This window comes from Gorilla gorilla, chromosome 15, assembly GCF_029281585.2.
Source record: "Gorilla gorilla gorilla isolate KB3781 chromosome 15, NHGRI_mGorGor1-v2.1_pri, whole genome shotgun sequence".
NCBI classification, from domain to species: Eukaryota; Metazoa; Chordata; class Mammalia; order Primates; family Hominidae; genus Gorilla; species Gorilla gorilla.
In genome coordinates this window covers 96,762,279-96,788,855 of record NC_073239.2, presented here as the reverse complement: position 1 = coordinate 96,788,855, position 26,577 = coordinate 96,762,279, and positions in this window count along the sequence as shown.

Sequence of the window (26,577 nt, the reverse complement as noted above, 5' to 3'; positions counted from 1 at the left end):
AGAGGAAAAAGCAACAAGTTCTGTTAGTTGTAGTTGAGCTGAGGTTTAAGGATAATTTAGAATTGTTTATGCAGAAGAGTGTCAGTCATTTTAAGCAGAAGATACAGAGAAGAAAAAGTATATGACACATTGGAGAAATAGCAACAGATCCATGTGGCTGTGACTTAGGTATGAATTTTGGAGGTATGTGGAAATGTTAGAAAAAAAGTTTGGAAAGTTAAGTTGGGGGTCATTTAGGAAAATTAAACATTCTGCTGATGATTTAGACTTTATTTCTGGGACAAGTGTCCTGGAAGCTTTTTGATCAGATAAGCATTATATTTAAGTTTTATTTTGAAAAAAATTAATATGAAATTTTTATCATATCATTGATAGAAATAAGGATATTAGATCAAAAGTGGAAGCTCATGTATTTAGCTTGTGATCTTTGATTAGTTTTGGTTTTATTTGAAAGATTATTTGCCAAAAAAATAAAAAATAAACTCAAGAGAGAGAGCTTATTTAGTTAGTACTGATTCCGAGAATGAATCCAACTCTATTATTGGTGCTACTTTGAAATTTTATCATGTTGAGCTTATCTTTTGAAAAACATGGGCCATGATTTAAAAGTTGCAAAACTTTTTTGTCATCCAAAGACTGCCTGTGTTGTAATGGGATGTGATATGTAATCATGCAGGGCCGTAACACCACCACCCAGGGCCAGAGAAGTTTTTGAGAACTTGTAAAAAGCAGAAGTCACCCAATTATAATCTGAATTTACCATTCCTCTGGAGAGCAAAGTTCAGTTGGATGAGCTCTGTGTCTCGTCTTTTTTTGTTTTATTTGGCTTTTAGGTCTTCCCTATAGTGACATTTACGATGATAGATTGCCACCTGTATCATGGACAGTGATTTCTGGTTAATGTTTGGCAGTTCAGGTATTACTCTAAAATGCTGGTGTCTAGATCTGCTGCATCATCAGAATGTGAAATAAGACCTTTAGGCAACTTTCCCATGATGAAATTATTGCTTTTAGTCCTGTGCAGCCCGTTACTCTATTTATAAGCTTTTCAGCTATATCATTCTGTGTTAACAGTTTTAACTATCCAATATTTCCTCTGCTTTGTCATCACATAGATAAAAATTGGACAAGAAGAAATGTCCCAGTGGTGGTGCAAATGACCATCACAGTAGCACAGCTGGTCCCTGAAAATTCTCATCTGACTATGCACATCCACTAAACTTTAAAGGCTTTACACATTGGTGAGGAACTCATGAAAATCCAGCCATCAGAGAGATGGGAAAATTAGAGAGTTATAAATGGCCTGCTGAGACATGGATGTCAATGTAGTTGCCAGGTGTTGGCATACCCAAAGTCAAAGGAGAGCTTCATTTGAATTTTAATTTGAGGAGAAAGCATGATAGTTATTGCCTACCCAAAGATCATTGTCCCAGGGACTCTAAGAAATCTCTTCTAAATGAAGAAATATCTGGGCTAGGAAATCGAGTGCCTAGCACAAGGAATCGCTCAATTAATATTAGCTATTAACATTACTAGTCCACTGAACTGAGAAATAAATTTAAATTTTCAAGTTGAACTTAAAATCAAGTACTCTGTTGGCTTTTGAACTAATTAACCTATAGCCTATGATTCAGGTTATATATATTTTTTCTTAATCCTGAGAAAGTTAAAGTGCAATTTGAACATTCCCCAACTCCTCGATAATGCTGGAGGTGGCAAAATGGAACCACTGATGTCTGATAATATGTGCTCCCCACCATGTTCAGTAGGGGTATTTTTTAAAATATGACTTAACTAAAAGTACCTCTGGAACTGTGATACCAACTCTCCTCATAATGGAATTAACCATTTTGCAACCTTTAAGAATAGCTATAGTTACAGTTTTAGGAAGATGCAGCATGTTCCAGATACTTCTCAAGGTTTCTTCCTTATAAATATCATCTCATCTGAATTTCTTAGCAGACCTATGAGGTGGGTATTCTTTTTGTTTGTTGGTTTGTTTGTTTTGTTTCATATGAGATTCAGAAACGGGCTCCCACACGCAGTCAGTAATCAGTGAGCTGTGATTTGAACCCAGACTGAATCTGAATCACTGCATTTTTAATCACTATAATCATGGCCTTCTCACTAGTGTAAGTCCAGTGTGAGTTTTATTTCTCTCTTTGCATTATTCTATGCATCAAAAGCCTTCACAAATATGATTCCTTAGACTGTCTGAATGATTGAGTGAACCTCAATGCAAGGATTGTTAGGTTTCTCTGAAATACCCTTTCTCTGATAAATCTCTCAAAGGGAATAGTCCAAGGATAATAAATCGAGGCATCTTGGAGACTCATGGGAATTTACCTCTGTGATTGATGGAATGATCTGGCTGTCACCTGCATACATAGTAAATAAAGCCCTGGAAATGCATGAGATTGCCACCTGAAAATTGACATTGGTTTGTTCATTTTCTTAGGAGAAGAATACAATTGAAAAGAAGGGAGCTGAGGGGGACCATAAGAATGATTGATAGAAAGATACAGAGTTTAGATTAGGAAACTAGAAAAGAGAATGGAAGGTTTTATTATTATTGTATTACTATTTCTCCAAAGTATGCCAGTACCCTTTTCTCAATGTGCTCACTATGTATATTGCACTCTGCTAGGCACCAAGGAAAAGAAGGAGACAGAGAAAGGGAGAGAGAGAGGAAGAAAAAGAGACAGATGTACTCTCTGCCCATAAGTAGCTAATGATTTAATTAATGGGTAGAAAATTAATTTGCACTGAGTTGAAGGGCATGAAGATGAACAGCATAGGCACATGTTTATCACCCAAGGCCATTTTTGCTGATTATTTCATATCATTTGTCTCTAAGTAAATGGGCCTTCTAAGGAAGAAAAGCCAAGCTCTCTGGATCACAAAAGGCTAAGCAGGATATGAAATGCAATGTGTCAAAGGTATTCAGGCAAAGCATTCTTTAATATACAAATGAAAGAAAACCAAAAGGCAAAAGATTATCTTTCATTATCTGGGGAAGAAAAGCAGATAATTAATGATCAAAGTGGCAGAGACCCTTTGTGCCTTCATTTACCTCAGATTTTAATAAGGGAATAATTTTAAAAACTGATAACTAAAGAGAGATGTTCACCTGGGGTTATTTAAATGTGGCTTTCTCAGCCTTATATTTTACCTCAAAAATGTATTTACTCTTAATTTATATGTAATATAAATTGCAGACATTCTAGTGAGTCTGAGATGATTATCAAGTTGCCTTTCAGGCAGGGAAGAGATTGGCCAACTCTTTAGAAATTGTCCATCCTGGGAAATATGGTGAAACCTCATCTCTACAAAAAATACAAAACTTGGCGGGGCATGGTGGCATGCATCTGTAGTACCAGCTACTCAGGAAGCTAAGGTAGAAGGATCGCCTGAGCACAAGGATGTGGAGATTGCAGTGGACCTCAATCACTCCACAGCACTCCAGCTTGAGTGACAGTGAGATTCTGTCTCAAACAACAAAATAAATTGTTCAGGTATCAACATCCAAACCACAGTTCCATGGAAATGATAACGGAATGAGTAAGCATTATATAATGAAGAAATACCGGGAGATAAACAGTTCAAAAAGGGAAAGAAAAATATTATCTCTAAAATTCAAGGAAACAAGAGGACAGCAATTTCTAACAACCATGGGTTTGGACCTCTATAAAAAATTGTGAATATTCCCCTTAAGACACTTTACACTAGAGAGAATTGTGTTTTCAATAAAGTATTTTCTAATTAAGTGTTCTGTATCTGACTGTAGGGTGTGGAATTAGCTATGTCTTTGACTCTCAAGTCTTTTCCAGCATTTAATTCCAGTTGGAAAATTTTAGTGTGAAACCACACTTCTGAAGTCTTAGCTGTTGAGAACTTGAAAACGACTGTGGGCTTAGCATCTCCTCTGAAAATACTTCTTTGTTCCCAGAGCAGTTCCAAGGGAATGACTGGACTCAGGGCCTACATTTCACTTGGTAGGTATTCAATAAATGTGTGCTGAGTATTTTTAAATGAATAAACCCTAACCACAATTAGAGAATATCTCCCTTACTGAACCTCCCTAATATAAAATCTGTCCCTACAGTCATAGCATAGGTTCATAGCATAGGTTCAGAATTCAGGTTTAGAATTCTGTTAGTGACTAAGCCCTTAGCCATTTAGTCACAATTCATATACTCACTTGAGTTTTGGACAAATAATGACTGCCACTTGGGTTTAATGATAGTTTCACCTTGAAGTTTTCAGAAGAAAAAGGTCCCCTAAGCACAAAACAATGTTCCCCCTGGATTATGATGATCCTCTGAAAACAGAAGATGAAAAGGGAAGATTCTTGAGTAGTATGAGCTATTGGTCAGACATCAATACACAGCTCTTCCTTTGTGGACACAGGATATCACAGAGACCATTCAAATTAGGTTAGGATGCTCTAACCCCAGAAGGTTGCCTCTGTGGGCAAACAGAGGTGATATTTTACTATATACATTTCTGCCCAGAGAAAGCTTCAAAGATTTCTCATACACTGGGCCAAATGAAGGCTTTAAAATCTTGCTAAGAAGTATTTTACATCTGGACTAATGTTTTCCATTAACCATTAAAGACTGGATATGTACATTGTCTTTTCATAGCTAAGGTTTAAAATTCCCTTGTATACTCCATAGTGTCCTTTAAAAATTATTTCTAAATTAGTGTCAGTTACATGTCTTGATTTAAAGGTATTAGTAAAAACAAAATACAAAAAACAAAAAACTAAAGAACTTTGTTTGAAAAGGAAGAATGACCAGAGACACGATGACTTGAAATCAACCTCAATCCAGTTAATTCTTAGGTTTTCTTCAATAAGACAATGATTCAAAGTGAAATGAGCAAAACCCTTGATTAATCACAGATTCTATCATAATGTCCAGAAATCTTTAAGATGGGGGCAAAATTATATTTTAGGAGCTTAAAATTTAAATGCATATATAAAAACAGCCCTATTTTACATATGAGCAAATCGTAGTTATGTGCATAAGTGCATAGTGCACAAATAAAATTCATTCCTTGATTGGTTAAAAGCCTCAGCATATCAGTGAGAATGGTTGTTCTATTACAATTCAAGGAAAAAAAATCTGAAGTTAAAGTTCCTCTAGTTGAGTAACTTTAATAACAATATATGCAACCAGAGGAAGCAAAGACCTTAAAGTTTGGTTACCCGTTTCGGCTTTGTGTTGATTTAGTTTTTTGCATTTTGCTTTTGTTTTCATTTGCTTTTTTCATCATGATCACCTGAAATCAAACATGTTTATCTGATACACCATTGAGACTCAAAGAGATCCAATGATTGGCACAATCATAATACAGCTCCAAAGCAGAAGAGAGTGAGTCCAAAACTGTCTGACATCAGTAGTTTTCCTATTTCCACTATGCACATGACTATGATTTCCTCATATGTAAAACAGGACTGATATCATCTTCAAAAAAATTAAGGAGGCCACATATGTTTAGCTAGCATCTAGAGCAGTGTCTGACGTCTAGTAGGTATCTACAAAAAAATGTGATGATAGTAATACTTAGTGGTGGCAATTGCTATTAAAAAAAAAAAAGTGACCAAAAGTCTTGCATCCTAGATGGTCTAAGAATAATACCTAGAATTTCTTCAAGGAAAAAATAGCTGAGATTGTGGAGTACAAACTAATTATCTCCCAAATCTGTATGCACTGATTTCTTGCATGAATAGATAACTTTACCAATAGATTCGGTCACACATCATAGATCACAGTTAAGTGTTGACTGGATGAAGGATATTTTGTAGTGGTGTATAAAGAAAAAAAGAAAGAAAATTACAGCCACTACAAAAATTCTATCTCAATAACCAGAAAGAATGAGATTAATTGCCTAATAAAACACACATTGGAAATTCCTCCTACAGGCAAGAATGTGAAGCAAAATCTGAAATCAGCAAAACCTTGTTTAAAACCAAAAACAAACACAAAACACATTTTTATATGAGCACATGTGTATGGTTCTAGCCACTTATATTTTAGCTCATAATTGAATAAAGATGGTCTAGCAATATCCACTATGTTCAGAGGTCTCTTGTGTACATGATTGTGTTATGACAGTAGAAATAAGCTTGGAAACTGTCAAAAAGGAAGATTGGTTGAGATGGAAACTTATGGTAGTCTACTTTTACAGGTGCAGAGGAAGCGGGGGTAATATCCTATTGTCTGCTGTGCACCCCCCTCTCAACACTACAACTGTTTGAGAAAAACAGTCTGAAAGTAGACTAGAAGAAGGGTTACCAACAACTCCAGGGACAAAAGCTTTTCCTGTTTTTATGCTATTTCTATCAGACAATAGACTTTCCTGGTCTTTGTTTCATTTTATAAATATGAACACATATACATACATACACATCCAGATGATAAACAAAGTAGCCACTAGTACTTTTCAGACACAGTGAGTAGATTAACAATGCTACATATTTCCCACTTTTAATCACTTTGGGCTGTTTTTATTTATGTGATGGTGACTTTAAAGTAATACTAGACTATTTAACCCAACAAATTGCAAATTGGTATTTAATCCTAACAGCTTTCCAACACATTCATCTCCAAAATGGGCAGCAGCATCTCATTACCTATGTTTCACCTGGGGAAATAAAGTACCAATATCAGTGGAAAGTCTTCAGTCTGAAAAAATCTGGAAGAGGAAAATCACAGCTGCATTAGATTCAACATAAACAACAGAATAGAATCCAGTTTTTAAAGATTTTTTTCACCCTTCTTTCACATAGCCATATTGCGTAATTAAAGAAAAAACAGATATAGAAAATTAATCCTCTGTGAAATTTCATTATTTTTGTCCAAAAATGGCATGGCAGGGGTTATAAACGTAGGCAGATAACAACTGTATTAGAATTACCTGCAGTGTAATTTTTTGTATTAAATCTCACTAAAACAGATTTGAAGATGCCATATGTGAGTGGAGGCTTTAATCTTTGAATATATGCCATACACACAACTGTGTGACTATTTTACACAATAACAAAGAGAGAGCTAGCGAAAAAATTTCCCATTAGCTGTTGCATCAAGCTTTTAGTTCAAGGAGTCTTTCTCAGTAAAACTAACAGCAAAAACAAGTCATAACCAGTTTGATTTCTCTTCACAGGGTTGGCCTAATAAATAACTTGGGTAAAGCCCTTACTGCTTTTTTCACAAGCTAAAGAAGAAGGAGGCATTGATAGGTGAGGCTAAGGCATTCTGAAATATATTTGCTAAATAATAAACACCAAATTCTTCCAAATAAATAATTAATTATAATCAAATCTAGCAAACCTGACAGGAAATATATAGGTGCTAAGGAAGAGAACTGAATCTCAGCCAAAAATGTGCAGTATGCAATGGAGGAGCCAAGGTTGACAAGTCATTAGATAGGAAGCTCAGAGAAGATGCCTTAACACATAGCAAGGGCAATGTTCAATTAAGCATGAGGAGAATCTATTGCCATTTTAAACCTTTCCAACTATAGACCAGAGAAAATGCCCGAAGATGGGAAAAGATGCCCTCCTGAATCTCTTCAGATCCATTGATACTGATTCTCGTCTGTAGTGAAAGCATTAATTCTACACTAGAAGCAGCATCAGTGGTGGAAAGGTGTACATGTCTAGCCCTGTTCACACCTACTGCTCTAAACATATATCCTTCAATATTTATTTATTTTAATAGCATAAGACAAGTTTTTTATTGTTTTTAGTGGTTGCAGTGATTTTTCCACTTACTATTACTACATAAAATATTGTGGCAAGACTGAGGTTTAAAAAAGGAGAGGATTCTGGGAAGATGGAAGAGTAGGGAATACCAGGAATCTCTCTACCTACTTAGACAACAATTGCACTGGCAGAAGCTGTTCGATGTAATTATTTTGGGACTCTGGAGTCTACTGAAGGCTTGCAACTTACAAAGAAAGACTTGGATGGTAAATTGTGGTTAATTTTAGTCAATTTCAGATGAGTACAGTAGTAATTACCTATCTCAGCCACATGACAGTGAGCTGTACATGTGTTCCTGGAGCAACTTGCAAAGAGCTTGTGGGAGCCAAGGTGGGAAAAATGGTATGTAAAGCAGTATTAGACATGAAATTTATAACTATAAATGCTTATGTTAAAAATAAAGATCTTAAATCAACAACCTAACATTTACAACTTGAGGCACTAGAAAAAGAACTAACTAAATGCAAAGCTAGACAAAGTAGGAAATAATGAAGATTACAGCAGAGATAAACAGGATACAGAAGAGAAAAATAATAGAGAAAATCAGTGAAACCAAAAGTTAGTTCTTTGAAAAGACCACCAAATCAACAAATTTTAGCTAGATGAAGTAATCAGAAAAGAGAGGATACTCAAATCTCTAAAATCAAAGTGGACATATTACTAGCAATTCAATGGAAATAAAAAAGATTGTAAGAGTACTATGAACAATTATATGCCAACAAATTGTATAACCTAAACGAAAATGTATAAATTCTTAGAAACAGAAAACCTATCAAGACAAATCATGGAGAAATACAAAATCTGAGTAGACCTATAACTATTAAGGCGATTGAGTCAATAATCAAAAATCTCTCAACAAAGAAAAGTCCTAGATCAATGGCTTTACTAGTGCTAGTGAATTCTACCCAATATTTAAAGAGAAACTAACACCAATCCTTCTTAAACTTTTCCAAAAAATAAAATGAGAGGGAATACTTTTTGACTTATTCTATGAGGCCAGCATTACTCTGATACTAAAATCAGACAAAGACACTACAAGAAAATAACCTCAGACTAATATCCTTTATGAACATTTTTTTTTTTGAGACAGAGTCTCGCTCTGTTGCCCAGTCTGGAGTGCAGTGGCATGATCTCAGCTCACTACAAGCTCCGCCTCCTGGGTTCACGCCATTCTCCTGCCTCAGCCTCCCGAGTAGCTGGGACTACAGGTGCCCACCACCGTGCCCGGCTAATTTTTTGTATTTTTAGTACAGACAGAGTTTCACCGTGTTAGCCAGGATGTTCTTGATCTCCTGACCTCGTGATCCGCCTGCCTCGGCCTCCCAAAGTGCTGGGATTACAGGCATGAGCCACCACACCCGGCCCCTTATGAACTTTTAAGCAAAAGCCCTTAACAGATACTAGCAAAAAAAATTCAGCAACATTTTAAAAGGATTATACACCATGACTGAGTGAAATTTATTCCTAGAATGCAAAGATGGTTAAACATATGCACATCAATCAATGTAACAGAATGAAGGGATCATTAGCACAATGAAGAGGAAAGAATTCACATGATCATCTCAATTGATACACAAAATGTATTTGACAAGATTTAACACCCTTTCGTGATAAAAAATGTAACAAACTAAAAATAGTAGGAAACTATATAATAAAAGCCATATATGAGAAACCCACAGCAAACATCATACTCAAATCATGAAAGATGGAAAGCTTTTCCTCTGAGATTGAGAATGAGGTAAGGATGCATACTGTTCTCACTTCTATTTAACATAGTATTGAAAGTTCTAACCTAAATGTTTGACTGAAAACTATGAAAATCCTAGCAGAAAGCACTGGGCAAAACTTTATGGCATTGGATTTGGCAATGATTTTTTGGACATGACACCAAAGGCACAGGCAACAAAGTCAAAAATAGACAAATTGAATTTCGTGAATTAAAAAATTTTGCCTCAAAAGACAACATCATTAGAGTAAAAACAAGCAGCTCATAGAATGGGAGAAAATATCTGCAAATCATATATCTGATAAGGGATTGATACCCAGCATATATAGATAACTCTTAAAACTCAATAGCAAAAAGAGAAACAACCCAATTCAAAATGAACAAAGGACTTGAGTAGACATTTCTCCAAAAAATATGCAAATTACCAATAAGCACACAAAAAGATGGTCAACATCGCTAATAGGAAAATGCATACCAAAACTATGAGATACCACCTCACACCTATTATGATAATCCTTATCAAAAAAGAAAATAACAAGTATTGGCAAGGACATGGAGAAATTGGGACTCCTGTGCACTGTTGGTGGGACTGCAAAATTTTACAATAGCTGTTGAAAACAGTATGGCTGTTCCACAAAAATTAAAAATATAATTACCATATGGGCCAACTGCAGTGTCTCATGCCTGTAATCTCAGCACTTCAGGATGCCAAGGCAGGCGGATCACTTGAGGCCAGGAGTCTGAGACCAGTCTGGCCAAAATAGTGAACCCTGTCTCTACTGAAAATATAAAAATCAGCCGGGCACGGTGGCACTCACCTGTAGGCCCACCTACTTGGGAGGCTGAGATGGGAGGATCACTTGAACCCAGAAGGTGGAGGTTGCAGTGAACCGAGATCGTGCCACTGCACTCCAGCCTGGATGAGAGTGAGACTTTTTCTCAAAAAAAAAAAAATATATATATATATATATCTATATACACACATATATCTTTAATTACCATATGAATCAGCAACGTTAATTCTTGCCGTATGCCCAAAGTAATTAACAGGAGATCCCAAAGAAATAGTTGTACACCCATGTTTATTGCAGCATTACTCACAATAGTTAAAATGTGGAGGCAACCCAATGTCTATTGACAGGATAAGTAATATGTGGTATATTCATACAATGGAGTATTACTCAACTTTAAAAAGAAATGAAATTCTGACATATGCTGCAGCATGAAAGAACATTAAAACATTATTCTTATACCAATGCCAGTCACAGAAAGACAAGTGTTGTATGAGTCCACTTACATGCGGTGTTTAGAGTTATCGAAATCATAAGAAACAGAAAGTAGTAGATGGTAGTTGCCAAGGGCTTGGGGAGTGGGGAGTTATTGTTTAATGAACATAGTTTCCAGTTGTTCAAGATGAAAACTGTGGAGAGAGATGGTGATAATGGTTGTATAACTTTATGAATGTATTTTAAATCACTGAACTGTACACTGAGAAATGGTTATGATGGTAAATTTTATGTTGCATATTTACCACAATTTTTTTAAATGGGGGGGAACTTATGGTATAAACAGCCATTCATTGCAGATTCTTTGTGTGTCAGAAATTTGAACAGAGCTGTTGTATTTTCCTCTAATTTGGTCTGGAGGTCTGTCTTAGGAGAGTGGCTATTAACTCTAGTCCTGATCTGATTGGGCTCTAGGGGTATAGGTCATGGATATTTACAGTGTACCTTTCACTGGATACTTCTTTTTGTACATCAATGTCTATAACAGCACCATTTTCAATAGCCAAAAGGTGGAAATAACTCAACTGTCCATCAACTGATGAATGCACACACATAAACACACACACACACACAAATGTGATACATCCACACAATGGAACACCACTTAGCCAGGAAAGTGAATGAAAGACTGATACCTGCTACAGTGTCAATGAACCCTGAAAATATTTTGTCAAGTGAAAGGATACAGTAACAAAAGACCACATATAATGTGATCACATAGGATACTTGTTTATTTTGGCCAACAGCCGAATGCTCAATTGTCCAACCCATGATTAGTTACCCCTATCACAAGAAACTTGTTATACTGGCAGGTTCCTTTATGGCTCTTGTCTCCCCTGTGTCCAGTTTACTTCTACCAAGATAGCCACTCTCTAGAGGAGCCCTGAGATGGAAAGAAGTTAGGTTAGAGTGTGTTGGACAGATGAGACACAGAGCTGGTAACTCAACAACATACCTGAAATAAAAGAAGCAACGTATTACTCACAGATTGCAGAGAAAAGAGAGGGCAGCATACCTTGCAGGGCCAGGAGGAAGTGGGGGAGCCCTCGAGGACACACATATTAAATCAGCAGAGAAAAAGAGAGCAAGGGATTTGTAGACCAGAGCCTTTATTGGAATTGAGGGCATTACCCAGGCAGGTTTTCCTTCAGGGAGTTAATTGGTGGGTTTAGAGCACCCAGGCATGAGTTCTGAGGAGTCACACTGTGACAGAGAAGTGGTCACAGTGGCATATCTGCACAGTCCATGTGGGCTGTGGGGGTTAGTGGGGTGAGCCAAGTAGGTTGTAGGTAGTTGTCCCACTGGGAGGTGGTCGCCAGGAGGTGTTGTATGAGGAGTTATCTGGGTCCATCACACTGAGGAACTGGCAAGAGGTAGAGAACTGGAAATTGTGTTGAGGGCAAGTAAGCTCTGCTTCTGGTATACGTAAGTTAAACCCATATTCAAAGTGGATGTGGAGGCAATATAAAGCTACAAAAATTAACCATAACAGCACAGAAAGGATAGCTTTTCTACAACCCATATTGTCTGAGGCCTCAGATGGAAGGTTCTAAGGCTGGAGGCTAGAATCATCTGCAAGCTATTTATTCACATGTTTGGTGGCTGATAATGGCCATCGGCTGGGACATAATCTGGGCCTGTCAGCTAGATCACTTACAAGTGGCCTCTCCATGTGGACTGGGGTTCCTCAAAATATGGTGGCTGTGATCCAAAAGTGAGTGTCCCTAGAGAGAATGAGCCAGATGGAAGCTGTATCACCTTTTGTGTCCTAGTCTCAAAAGTCACAAATGTCTCTTCATTTGCTTCTACTTATTGAGCAGTCACAGTGACCTACATTCAAGGGGTAGAAATGCGACTCCATGTTTTGATGAGAGAAGCATCAGGGTTCTGAGATTGTGGAACTGGGAACATGGCTGTGCACATATTTTGGAAAATACAATCTCCTAGTGATTATTTCCTTTTTTTTCTTTTTCTCTTTCTTCTTTTTTTTTTGGTTATGTCTTGCTTTTGCTTTTCTTATAGTTTCTAAGAAAAATAGCAAGCACACATGAAAAGTGTATTTCTAGTAAATTCTAGTGATATTTTGATCATCTGATATAAATCAGCTCATTACAGATTAGACTTTTGTCCGCAAAGAGCTGATTTATAGCAGTTGGGTTATAAGGTAGATATGCCAGATATTGGTTCCAATACAGGTATTTTCAAGTTTGTGCTTGAGGATGAAAAAAAAAGAACAGGATAAATAAAATGCTTAGAAGAAGAACAAGGTCAGATATTGGGATTTGACTCTACTGAGAGGAGGAATTTAGGGTGTGAAGGAAAGAACTTTTTGCTGAAAGGGATTAATTAAATGTTTCTTCGTATATGTGAAACTTCTGAAGATATTCTGATTTTAGGATATGTTATTTTCCTACACACAACTAAGTAAACTTTTATTTTATTTTATTTTATTTTATTTTTTGAGATGGAGTTTCATTCTTGTCGCCCAGGCTGGAGTGCAATGGTGCAAACTTGGCTCACCACAAACTCCGCCTCCTGGGTTCAAGTGATTCTCCTGCCTCAGCCTCCTGAGTAGCTGGGATTACATGTACCCACCACCACGCCTGGCTAATTTTGTATTTTTAGTAGAGACAGGGTTTCTCCATGTTGGCCAGGCTGGTCTCGAACTCCCGACCTCAGGTGATCCACCCACCTCAGCCTCCCAAAGTGCTGGGATTACAGGTGTGAGACACCGTGCCCTGCCTAAACATTTATATGAAGAAAAAAATTCTTATTTTATTCATCAAGTGGTATTATAGCTCCAATATTTAATGTTTTTAGAATATATGAGTGATACAGGTTTTTGGCCTCCAACTTCTCCAGGTCTTTAAATAATTTCCTGCTCTGTCCTGGTGCTATTTCCTTGACCCAGTGAGGACACTGATAAGTGATGAGCGTGACCTCTCCAAGGCCATTTCCCTGGATGGAAGTGGCCAAATTATGGAACATGCCAGAAAGAGAAACTTGAGCTAATGCAGTTGGGTGTTACAAAAGCATAAAAAGGGCCGGGCACGGTGGGTCATGCCTGTAATCCCAGCACTTTGGGAGGCCAAAGCGGGCGGATGGCTTGAGCTCAGGAGTTCAAGACCAGCCTGGGAAAATTGCAAAACCTTGTCTCTACACAAAAAAAAAAAAAAAAAAAAAAAAAAAGTTAGCCGGGTGTGGTGGTACATGTCTGTAGTCCCAGCTACTCAGGAGACTGAGGTGGGAGGACGGCTTGAACCCAGGAGGCAGAGGTTGTAGTAAACTGAGATCACACCACTGCACTCCAGCCTGGGTGACAGAGTGAGACTCTGTCTCCCCACCCACACTGCCCGACAGTAAAAAGAATTATTTATTTATTTATTTGAAAACCATGTCCTATGAACATTCCCTTTTATATTACAAATCCACACTGAAAAATCTAGGCTATAGAAATAATTTAGAAGTGCATAAGGATGCTCACTGCAGTATTATTTATAATAGTAAAAATGGAAAACAGACTAAAATGGCCATCAATAGGAGAATGTCTGTGTGGCACATTTATATCTAGAATACTTTTGCAGCCATTAAAATAATACATATCTACTTTCATGGAAACATGCCCGTGTTTTATTGATATATTAAAAAAATAATTTGCAAAACATTATGAGCAGCAGAATCCCATTTTTTAAGAGAAACACAATTTCTATTCTAGATTGCAGACATAGCTTTCTCATTTCTTATAAAATCTCTAGAAATGATCATGTATTTTCCTTTTAAAATTCACAACCACTATGTAAATCAAGAAGGAAAACCCTGATGGAACAAAACACATGAAAAATTCCTGAAAGATGAGAAATGAAAGGAAAGTGATTAGAAAAAGTAAGGTCCCCAAACACAGAGTGAATTTTTCTGTTAGAAAATCTGAGCACAGTACCAAGGGAGTGTGTATGTATGGATACTGGGATCAAGAGAAGTTTAAGAGTAACCAATTGGATAATCAGAAGGGCCAAGCAGGTCAGCTTCTACATATCCTACCTGCGTAGTCCAAAAAGCAGCTACAGGGGTATCTGACTCAGGTGGGATGGGGAGAGTTATGCAGTGAGAACTTGGGGTCAGAGAAATGAGACAGTGCTGACTGCTATGGTACTGCATGCATGGCACATTATCCCAAGCCTCCCATCCTGAAAGAAAGCTGCACAACGCACAAGTCACAACAGGTCAGCTCAGCCTTTCTCATAAGCAGATGCAACAGACAATCCAGCAGGGTATCTCAGGTGCAAAGATGAAGGCACGTCAAGAGCTGCCAATCATTTGAGGAAAGCCAATGCTTTGCTGTTCCTCAACAAAAGAACTTAATCTTGGGAACAGAGACTTAGAAGAATAAGTAGAACAGGAAGTTCAGAGGAAGGACAATTTACAGCCTCAGAAATGTAGGAAGATATTCCACCCATAATAAAATCAACATGATAGATAGTGGAAATCAAAACTGTCATCACGGACATAAAACTCAGCAGCTGGGCTGAACAGAGAAGAAAGGCCATAGTTCAAGAGAAATGAGTAAGCTGGAATTTCAGCCAAGGACTTTTCTAGATTTCAAATTGTTGGAGAGGAAGCATTGAGTAGTGGTTAAGAGAAAGGATTCTGCAAACAGACTGCCTGGGTTCAAATACCATATCTGAATTACTAGCTGTGTAACATTGAAAAAAAAATTTCACTGTTTTGTGTTTATTATTAAGCTATTTTCTCTGAGCTCCAAACATACCTTCTAATATTCTTGTTTGTAAAGCAGGGGCTAGTTTCTCCTTTTCCACTGGTTTCCTGTAAAGTCATGCTAAAATAGAGGGCACAAAAGCACAACTAAGGGGTTGTGCTCCTAAGGGGTAGGAGGGATGGACCGAATCTTTTAATTTGCTACTGTTTCTGTCACCATTGTCCTAACAGCAGGAAGCAATTCTGGCAGCAGCGGTTGGTTCTAGTTTCTATCTTTTAGCCTCCCTGAACAGGCCTCTGCACATTCCCTCACCAGTGTCAGCACAATGGGCACTGCCTCATTTCCAAGAGACTCCTCCTTTCACTGTGTTACCTAGAGTGGCATCCCTTGTTCTGAGTTCTGCACTCCCACTCTATGGAGTTTCTAGATTCGAATAATCTTCCTTTGGTTCCCCTAGACATGGGAGTAGTAGCTGCTTTATTACTTCTATGTGCTTCTAGATTACTTCAGTGTTCTCCTTTTGTTTCTTCAGTGTTTCAATACTTAGCCAATTCCCTACGTTAGCTCTCTTTGTTGAAATATCTAGTATAGTTTAGTTTTCTTGAATCAATCCTATCATATTCAGTCAGGAGTGGGTAGTAATGGAGATTAAATTGAGTTTCTATGTGTAAAGCACTGGGAATAGTGTGTGTGTATAAGGAACTATATAAACACTAGCTACTATTATTAACTATTATCTAAAAAAGCTGAGAAAAATTTAAGAGAAAGTGAGAGGCATTGGAGAAAGAATTAGAAATTTCAACACCTATTTTAGAAGATGCAAACAGAAGTTACTCAGGGGAGCCAACAGCAGAAAGATGGGCATAAGATAAATAAGAAGATTTTACCTGAACTTAATAAATGTAAGCCATTGGCAGAACAAAACACAGAAACACGCATAGAAATAGCACCTTAATCTCAAGATATCATTTTCAAATATTAGATTATCAGGGAAAAAGGAGTATATATTTATGTGTTATTAAAGCTAGAAAAAGGTTGGGCGCAGTGGCTCACACCTGTAATCCCAGCACTTTGGGAGGCCGAAGTGGGCAGATTGCAGCGTTCAAGAGTTTGAGACCAGCCTGACCAACATGGTGAAACCCCATCTCCACAAAAATACAAAAGATTAGCCAGGGATGGTGGCGTATGCCTGTAATCCCAGCTGCTTGGGAGGCTGAGGCAGGAGACTCGCTTGAACCCAGGACGCGAAGGTTACAGTGAGCCGAGATCGCACCACTGCACTTCAGCCTGGGCAACAGAGTGAGGCTCCATCTAAAAAAAAAAAAAAAAAAAACTAGCTATATAAAGAGAGAATGAGAAAAGAAAACAGTTAAAAAATTTCATTTGTGAACAGGAGTGTGATATCTAAAACAAAATACTATTAATAGAGCATCAAAATGTATTGAAAATAATACAACATGATTAATTATGGTTTAACTCAAGAATGCAAGAGTTGTTTAATATTAGAATTTATTAACATCGTAACTCAGTTCATAAATAAGGAAAAAGACTGTAGGATCATCTCAGTAGATACTAAAAAAGCATTTGATGATATCCAAAAGCCATTCTTTATTTAAAAAAAAAAAAGCAATTTTATTGCATATCTCTATGCAAATGAGAACTAAGAGGCAACTAATTTGATATGAGATTTCTACCAGTGATCTATAGCAAACACCACAGTAAACAGTGAATCACTAGCAACATTTCCATCAAAGTCAGGAACTAGATACAGATGCCTGCTAATTCCTTTACTACTTAACATAGCATTGGAACTCCAAGCTAATAAGAAAAATATACAAAGGACACATACTAAAAGGAAGAGGCCAAACTGCTATCATTTACAAGTAATAACATCATCCATATAGTTTGTCAGTTGATTGTCCTAATTTTTCTATTAGAATAAATAAGAGTTCAGCATTGTGGCCTAACAAGATAGATGATAAAAACGATCTGAAGCTTTCTTGTATACCAGCAAAACGTAATAAATTTAAGATCCTTTTTCTGATGGCAATGAGAAATATAAAGCAACAGGGAAGAAATTTAGAAATAAATGTCTAATAATGTATAGAAAATTAGAAAAATTCGCCATAGATGGTGAAAAAAAAACTTCAGTAAAAGAAAAATATGCTAGGCACAGTGGCTCATGCCTGTAATCCCAGCACTTTGGGAGGCCAAGGTGGGCAGATCATGAAGTTAGGAATTTGAGACCAGCCTGGCCAACATAGTGAAACCCAATCTCTACCAAAAATGCAAAAATTAGCTGGGCATGGTGGCACACGCCTGTAATCTCAGCTACTTGGGGGGTTGAGGCAGGAGAATTGCTGGAACCCGGGAGGTGGAGGTTGCAGTGAGCCAAGATCGTGCCACTACACTCCAGCCTGGGCGACACAGCAAGACTCCATCTCAAAAATAAAAAAAATTAAAAAAAAAAAAAAGAAAAGAAAAGAAAACTATAACAAGTTTATGAATGGGAAGATGCTTGCAATATTTTATTAAAGTCATCAATTCTTTCAAACTTAGTAAATTCAATGGAATCCCCCAAAATTCCCCCCAGAAATATTTTCATCATCTTGACCAGCTGAGTCTAATATTCAAGTGAAGGAATAAATATGACAAAAGGCAATTTTGAAAAAGAATAAATGAGAATAACTTGATCTAACAGAATTCAAATCATCTCATAAAGCTTCAGGAATTAAAGCAGTCTTCTGTGTATATAGGAATTGATTTATGCTTACTGGTATGGGTATATTTCCAAGACAAGCTGTTGTGTTTAAAGTAAAAGCAAATAAGGTAAAAATTTCTGTTTTCTAATTCACAAAGCTGGCAGAAATCCAGAAGGATGCACACTCAGTCATGATAGCATCTACGAGACTAGGATGGTGGGCTTCTGATTAAAGGATTCTTTCACCTTGTGTGTAGGGCTGGAGTTTCAAAGAATATAATCATATACTATTCAGGTGATTATAAACAAGAGTGGTTTTTGTATATTTATGTTCATATATTTATATTTTTGCATTGCAAGATACCTGTCTCTATAAGTTAACTTTTACTGCACAATAAACTACTCCAAAACTTACTCAAAACAATATTTATTAGTTCTCATGATTCAGAGGTTTGATTGGATAAACCTGAGAGATGGAAAAATGGAGGATGAGGGAGGTTTTAACTTCATTACATAGGAACATACTTAAAAAAAATCAACATATATCACTTTGGCAAATTATATTGCTTTATAAAGTAAACAGAGAAAAATATTCCTCTGCCATATCTGAGAGTTTTCCGACCTTGACTTCATTCCCTGCATCCACATACATACATCTACCCTCCCCAGTCACTGAATCTTCATGCCCTTGTCCTTGTTAAACAAGTATCTTCCCACAGTGAGACACTGCAGAGTGCCCACCTCCCTCTAGAAACTTCACCTTTGCAGTCACTCTAGCATCTGCCAGCACATATGCACAGATACCATGGAAACAGGCATAACTACCCGTCTAGGAATAAACCATCTTAGCCATCAGAGATCAGATGAAACCTGAGACCAGAGACTCACTTTCCTCTAAAACGCTTTCTGCAAAAGATTTTAACAAAGAAAAGGGGAGAAATGTGAAAGGAAAATAAACATTGGGGTTCCAAAATCACTAAGCTAAAGGGAAAAGTCAAGCTGGGAACGGCTCAGGGCAAACCTGCCTAACATTCTATTCAAAGTCATCCGTGCATATCTGATTGCCTCCTTTGGAGAGGTTAATCAGAAGGTAAAAGAATGCACCCATTTGGCTCTTATCTAGTCTTATCTACCTTTGACCTAGAAGCCCCTTCCCTGCTTCCCAAAAAAGTTGTCCCAGCTTTGCTTTGAGTTGTCTTGCCTTTCCGGACCAAACCAATGTTCATCTTACATATGTTGATTGATATCTCATGAGTCCTCAAAATGTATAAGATCAAACTGTGCTCTGACCACCTTGGGCATATGTCATCAGGACCTCCTGAGGCTCTATCATGGTCATGGGTGTGCATCCTTAACCTTGGCAAAATACACTTTCTAAATTAACTGAGACCGCCGGGCGCAGTGGCTCACGCCTGTAATCCCAGCACTTTGGGAGGCCGAGGCAGGTGGATCACGAGGTCAGGAGATCAAGACCATCCTGGCTACACAGTGAAACCCCGTCTCTACTAAAAGTACAAAAAAAATAGCTGGGCATGGTGGCACGCACCTGTACTCCCAGCTACTCGGGAGACTGAGGCAGCAGAATCGCTCGAACCCGGGAAGCGGAGGTTGCAATGAGCCAAGGTAGCCGACATCGCACCACTGCATTCCAGCCTAGCGACAGAGCAACAGAGCAAGACTCTGTCTCAAAAAAAAAAAAAAAAAAAAAAAAAAAAAAAAAAAAAAATTAACTGAGACCTGTCTCAGATAGTTGGGATTCACAGTGCTTACTAGAAACTGTATGAAGATGCCTAATAAACATTTTGGTTTGGTTAACCAGTTCTAAAGTTGATAAAATCAATTTTATTTAAGTAACTTGCTAACACTTTTGTGATTCATTCACATTTGTTGCCACTTCTCTGTAACACTAAAGGATCTACGAACTCCATGCCTGGAAATGGGGAGGAAGGCCAAATATATACATGTTATTACAGCTTATAATAGCACAGTTCATTCCCAGTCTTTGAAGATGGATCCTTTATATCAAAAGGATACACAACTCAAAAGATACTGCCACGTTACTAGAATCCCACTGTCAATTAGTCTAAGTCCATAATTATATATCTATATCTTATAAAAATATTTCTCAGGGTGAAGCCACTCAGGTTTGCAGACTTCCATTGCATCTTGTCAGGTGGTGAAAGCAAAAGTAGTCTCAGCAAACATACAACTTTACCCTTTAAAGGGCATCTGATACAATTAATCTAAGGCACACTATTATCTCTTGCTCTGAGCCTCTTTTAAAGTGTTGAAGTCATGATTGGATTTTCCTCATTACGTATCCATTTATTCATTTCTTTTTTCTTACCCTCACCCTCAGTCCATTCCCATTCACATAGGGTAGGGTTTCAGAGGTGCAAAACTGCTGGGCTATTTTTACTACCAGGCAGTATAACTGCATTCAGTGTCAACCCCAATTTTGTCGGGTAGGGTGAATGTATCACCTATCTCCATCCGGTCCTTAGGGATTCAGACATAAAGTTTAAAAACATACTTACACTTTATGGCTCTGGCTTAGATATTGTGATGTGTTTTTTAAATGGAAATTACCCAGCCTTTATCTTTAAAGGGTTCAGAGTCTTTCTGGGAAGAGATTAACATGAGAGAAGTAGGGAGTGATAAAGCCAATATAATGTAAGGTCTAGAATAAACACTAAAATGAAATGGTATTGTACTATTTTTAAAAAAGGGAAGAAAATGCATATAATTTGCATATATTGGGAAGCCTTTGCAGAGTATATCAGAGTTAAATCTTCATTTTTCAGTAAAGAAAAAGCCAAAATAAAAAAAGTTCAAAAAATTGTGATTGCAAAAATTGCTCATATTTTCACCTCTCTGAAAGCTCAAATTTTGCTTTAACTTCTACATATACACATCCAAATAGTCACAATCATAATATACAATTTATTTATGTTTACATTATCAAATGTTTTTAGGTTTTAGTATTCTTATGCATTTTATTACCATTTTTAATAACTGTATAACATTTCATTGGTTATGTCAAATTATACAACCTTCCATTTGGGCTCTTTTAAAAAAATTTTTTGCAATTTTAGATTTATCCATGCAAATATTAGTTGTGTCACAATAATTCCACTTTAGGTGGATTGTTTCTTTGAGATAACTTTTAAAGAAGGGGTGCTGGCTATGGACACATTTATGCTCTTACTTTTGAAATACAGATTTACAAAAAGATTGCATCAGTTTGGCAGTAGTGATAGGAAGAAACTGGTTTATCTTAGCCACATCAGCTTATTTTTTTTTTTAATCCTAGTTTCCAGGATGCTATAATTTGCATTTTTAACTACTAATGAGAAAAAGAATCTTTCCATCTGTTTTCTTTTTGTATTTGTTGATGAGGATTATAAAATGTGCAGAGGAAAGGGGAAAAATACCTTGAAAAAAGACAGAAATGAACAGGGCTGGGTGGTAAAAATAAAGATAGGTAGAATATAGAAGGATGAGTAGAAATATTTTTCAGAATGTGTGTATGTATTTATATGTATGTTTATACATGTTCACATATAATATGTCCCCATATTTCTTTCCGATCAAGTATTTACTATAAACCCAGCAATGTATTATGTGAAGTTTTAAGTAAGTCTCATATTTTCACAACAACCTGATGTTTTGTTTCCTCATTTTTTGGGTGAGAAATAGAAAGCTTGTGGAGGTTAAGTCGTATGCCCAAGGCCTCCAAGCTTAGTAGCAGTGTGGGATTTTACCAATGTCTCTCTTACTCACACAGATTTCTAATCACCAGAGTTACTCTAACGTTTTTTACCTAAGTGGAGAATCTGTATGAGAAGTGAAGGCACACATGACAGGTTATCAGAAATTGGTAAAAATGAAATCTCGGACCATGGTAAGATTTACCAAAACAAGATCCATATTGGTGATAAGGGCTCTATCTATTTTTCACTGCCAAATGGACTCAGTTTAGTTTAATTCCTTTATACAATTGATGTTTGTTCTTGGCTAACCATCTATGATATCATTATACTGTACACAATGAATTATTCACCTGAAGGTGCCTTGCAATTAGACTCAGCAGAGTATTTGCTCCTTTCATCCAAACATATTACTTTATCTATAAAGGTTAAATTAATCATCTCTGCCAGCAATGAATAACTGAGAGAATTAGTTTTTAATATCTGGAGTAGAGAAGGGAAATTGTAGGCAGAGAAATACATTTTGCTTGACCAGTGTTCCATGTTTCCTTTTATAATGTGTATTCTCTATCAGATGCAGCATCTTTGGCTGGCAAGAGGAGGAAATAGGACACATTGTTTGATCAATGACTGCCCACTTTTTTGGGAGGAAGACAGCTGGACAAAGATGATTAATTAAAATGCACTTTAATTTTAGTCATACCATTTCAAATTCCGATTACTTCATTTTCACAACAATGCTTTAAGTTAGGTATTATTAGTTTCTTATTTTACTGGTAAGAATGTAGGCACAGAGAAGTTAAGTGATTAAACCACAATATGTTTCTAGGCCATGCAGCATCAATATTCATGTTTTGACCACTGCACTGGTGACGGTAAACTGCTTTGGATTTCCTCTTCTTTCTGTTCCAGTCCATTTAAGTGGAACAATTAAATTTCCCAGAAGGAAAGCATCAGGAGAGAAAAGAAGAGGACTCTATATACACCAAAGACATGTACAATTTGGTAGATTATCAATAGCTGTTCACATCTTAACACGGGATAACCAATTTAGAAATGAACTGCCTTTTTGAAACAGTATTTTTCTAATTGTTTCCTCTTCTGTGTTATTGGACTGAAAACAAATAATAGGAGAGTTAAATTATCTGCCTTGACTCCTAAATAAGTCAGAAGTTCTGAATTATTCAGAATGCCCTCATTTGACCAATTACATCAGAATCACCCAGGCCCCACCTTATACATACTGAGTCAGAATTTTTGGAAGTGGAGACCCAAGAATTTTCATTTAAAATCACTCACTTGTGTTTGAGAACTACTTATTGAGAAGGTTTCCCACAATGAGTTTGTTAATGATGATGATGATGACAACAAGTGAAGTAGTGTCTGGCATATACTTAGTGATACATTCATGTTTGTTAAATGTTTTACAAATATTATCTTATTTAAACTCATAAAACCCTATGTGGCAGTTACTATTAGTATCCTCCCATTAGATGAAGAAACTACAGCATTATTAAAAATAAATTAGGTTCAGATGTTCTAGTTCCAGAATTCATTACATCTTTTTTATAACATATCAATGTGTTTCAGTTGTAGAAAATTCCAACCAATGATGCCCAAGGCACAGATAAGTGTTGCAGTTTACAATGAAACAAAAAATAAAATAAAAATGAAAGTGAACCTATTATTTTGAATAAGAATGTATTCTCTCATTTTCCTAAAATTTACTGAATGACAAGATGAAAAGTGATTTATTAAATTCATAAAGTGCTATAGTTCGTTAAAAAACTTAGCTAATGACTTGGTTAAAATTTCATGGTGTTTAATTATTAGCATGGGAAATCTGGACAAATGAAACTGAATGAAAGTAAGAACTATTCTCAAAAGTGAGAAAAATCCAGACACAAATTACTTTGGGTGGCCCACAGAGAGTAGAAGTGGTCTTCAAGGGGTAGTAATTGCAGAGTGATCTCACCCGGAGCTGCCAGAACTTGCTTTACCTTGACTACATAAACTTGCAGGGATTATGTCTCCCAAGGATCTATACAAAGCTTCTTAATCAGAGAAAACACTGGGCAATTTCCAAGTGCACTTGCTACCATGCTTAGAAGCAGCAGCACATGACTTAATGCTTTTTTTTTTCAATTCCTTCACCAAAAAAATGATGCTATTTGAGAATCGCATTTGGAAAAAGGAGGCTCAAATATTGATGGCTCGTTCCACCATTTTTTCTTCACAATAACAATGGGGGCATCCTTATTTACTATTGGCAGGAATGTACGTTTGTACAAACTTCCAGATGGCAATTGGCACTAGGTAAGAAGTCTTGAAAATGTTCTTTAATTTAACAAATCTATTTATAGGAATTAGTTGTAAGGCAATGATGAATATGAACAAAGGTTTTTCCCACAAGGATGCTTATCATGGTGGTTGTAATTTCTATAAAAAATTCTGAAATATAGAAAAATACTGCTTGCTCTCCCAACACAGCAACATGGCAATAATAAAATGCTCATATAGTTACAATTGTGATAAACATGTATTTTAATATCTGCAAAATGATTGAAACAGTACTGCAAAGGCTAATAATTATTTTTATTTAAGTTGAATTTTAATGATGTAACATAATTTAAATAATTCCCTATTGAATATTGTGTCTACTTTCTTTAATATTATAAATAATGATACAAGCAATTGGATGTTCAATTTAATTATAGTAATTCATAGCTATAGGTACATTTTTTTCACATAAAGAACTTATTACTAAAATTATATTTTAAAATAAACAATATCCTACAGAGCACAAATTGGGGCCTTCATTTAAAGCAAACTAGCTAAAATATATCTAAGTAACATTTCCTTTAAAAAATCTATTTGGGGCCTTCATATTGTTTCTTTTTGTGTGTGAGTTTACTTAAGAGCAGCTTTTCTGAAATCCTCTTTCATAATTTGAACGAAGTCCGTCCTTTACCAGTGAGGATAATCTTTTAATTGTATGTTCTCAAAACTGTGTTTATTGCCTAATGGTTGTCAGGAGTTTATGATATGATAGTGTTCCTTCTGTTTATCTCTATTTCCTCTGTTTATATTTCTAGAATATTTCCAATATTTTCCAAATTGAAGAATTAATATTAAATTGCTATCATGTTTCAAAAACACAAAAAAAGAAAGTGTCCTTCATTAGAAGCACTAAGTTACAGTTTAAGAATGTGTTTCATGTTGTTAAAAGCTACAATGGGACCCACCAATGACACTTTGGATTGGGGAAAAAAAAATTAACCCCGACACTGTATTATCAAAGAGTATTTATTTGCGGGTGAAATGGTTAGGTATCAGGTTTTTCTTTCACAGATACTTTTCACAATGCATCAACTTTGTTTGACAAAATGAAAATTTTCTTCTTTGCATGTCTATAAGGAAGTTAAGCAAATAGTACATAAACCACGTTTCACAAATAATAAACGGGAACAACTGCTTTGTCTCAAGACGAATGACTAGAAAGTAGCTAATCATGCAAACTGACTTATCTCAGACTTTCTGAAAATGTAGGATATGTTAATTTCTTAATATTCTATATAACTCATGAAGACCCCATAATTCTGTTTAAATGAAAAGCCCTTAAAAGTGTACATCCACATATCTTATTATTAATAATAATTTTTTCATATGCCAGCCAAATGCTTGTTTTGCTGCCAGCAATGGTTTTTTTTCACCTCATGGAATCCATTCAATGCCTTAGGAGAGGAAAGTTGCCAAAGAGAAGCAAATAATAATAATGATAATAATTGTAATAATTAATGTAATTTAAAATCTTACCGGTCTCAGCAAAAAAAGAGCTTATGACTTACAAAAGCCAAAGGATTATTATTATTTTTTCTCCTATGGACCCTGCATGCTCGTAATTAAATGAGTTGTGACCCTTGGCTCATGAAACCCCCTTTCATTGGCTCCTACAAAGCCCTTATTTATTTTGTTTCATTTTTAATAATGTAGGGAGCACCCACAAACTCAGCATACCATCCAAGAACAAGAGCTTTACCAATAACTTGCATCTACTTACATGCTCTTCTTTTATCTCACCCTTCTGCCTACCCCGCAAGGATAACTCCCAAATTTTGTTTATCCTCACCTTGTAATTTCATTCTTGAGCACATGAGCACGAATTGTTCTTGGGTAAGTAGAAGAAGAATTGCTGGAACATAGCAACCTCATTAGATATCCAACCATAATAGATAATGCTAAATTGTTTAAACAGTGATTGTATCACACGGCGAAGCCCCGTCTCTACTAAACATACAAAAAAAAAAAAAAAAAATTAGCCGGGCGTGGCGGCGTGTGCCTGTTGTCCCAGCTGCTGCGAGGCTGAGGCAGGAGAATGGCGTGAACCCGGCAGGCGGAGCTTGCAGTGAGCCGAGATTGCACCACTGCACTCCAGCCTGGGTGACGGAGCAAGACTTCGTCTCAAAAAAAGAAAAGAGTGATTGTATCAATTTATCCTTCAATGAGTACTGTATTAGAAACCCTGTTGATCACTGTTCTGGTTTTCCTTGACTTTGTTTTACCAATTAAATGAGATCAAATTATATCTCATGTGTTTTTTATTAGCTTCTCTAAAGCATTAGTAACATGGCCGAACCTGTTTATTAACCATGTGTTTACTTTCCTGTAC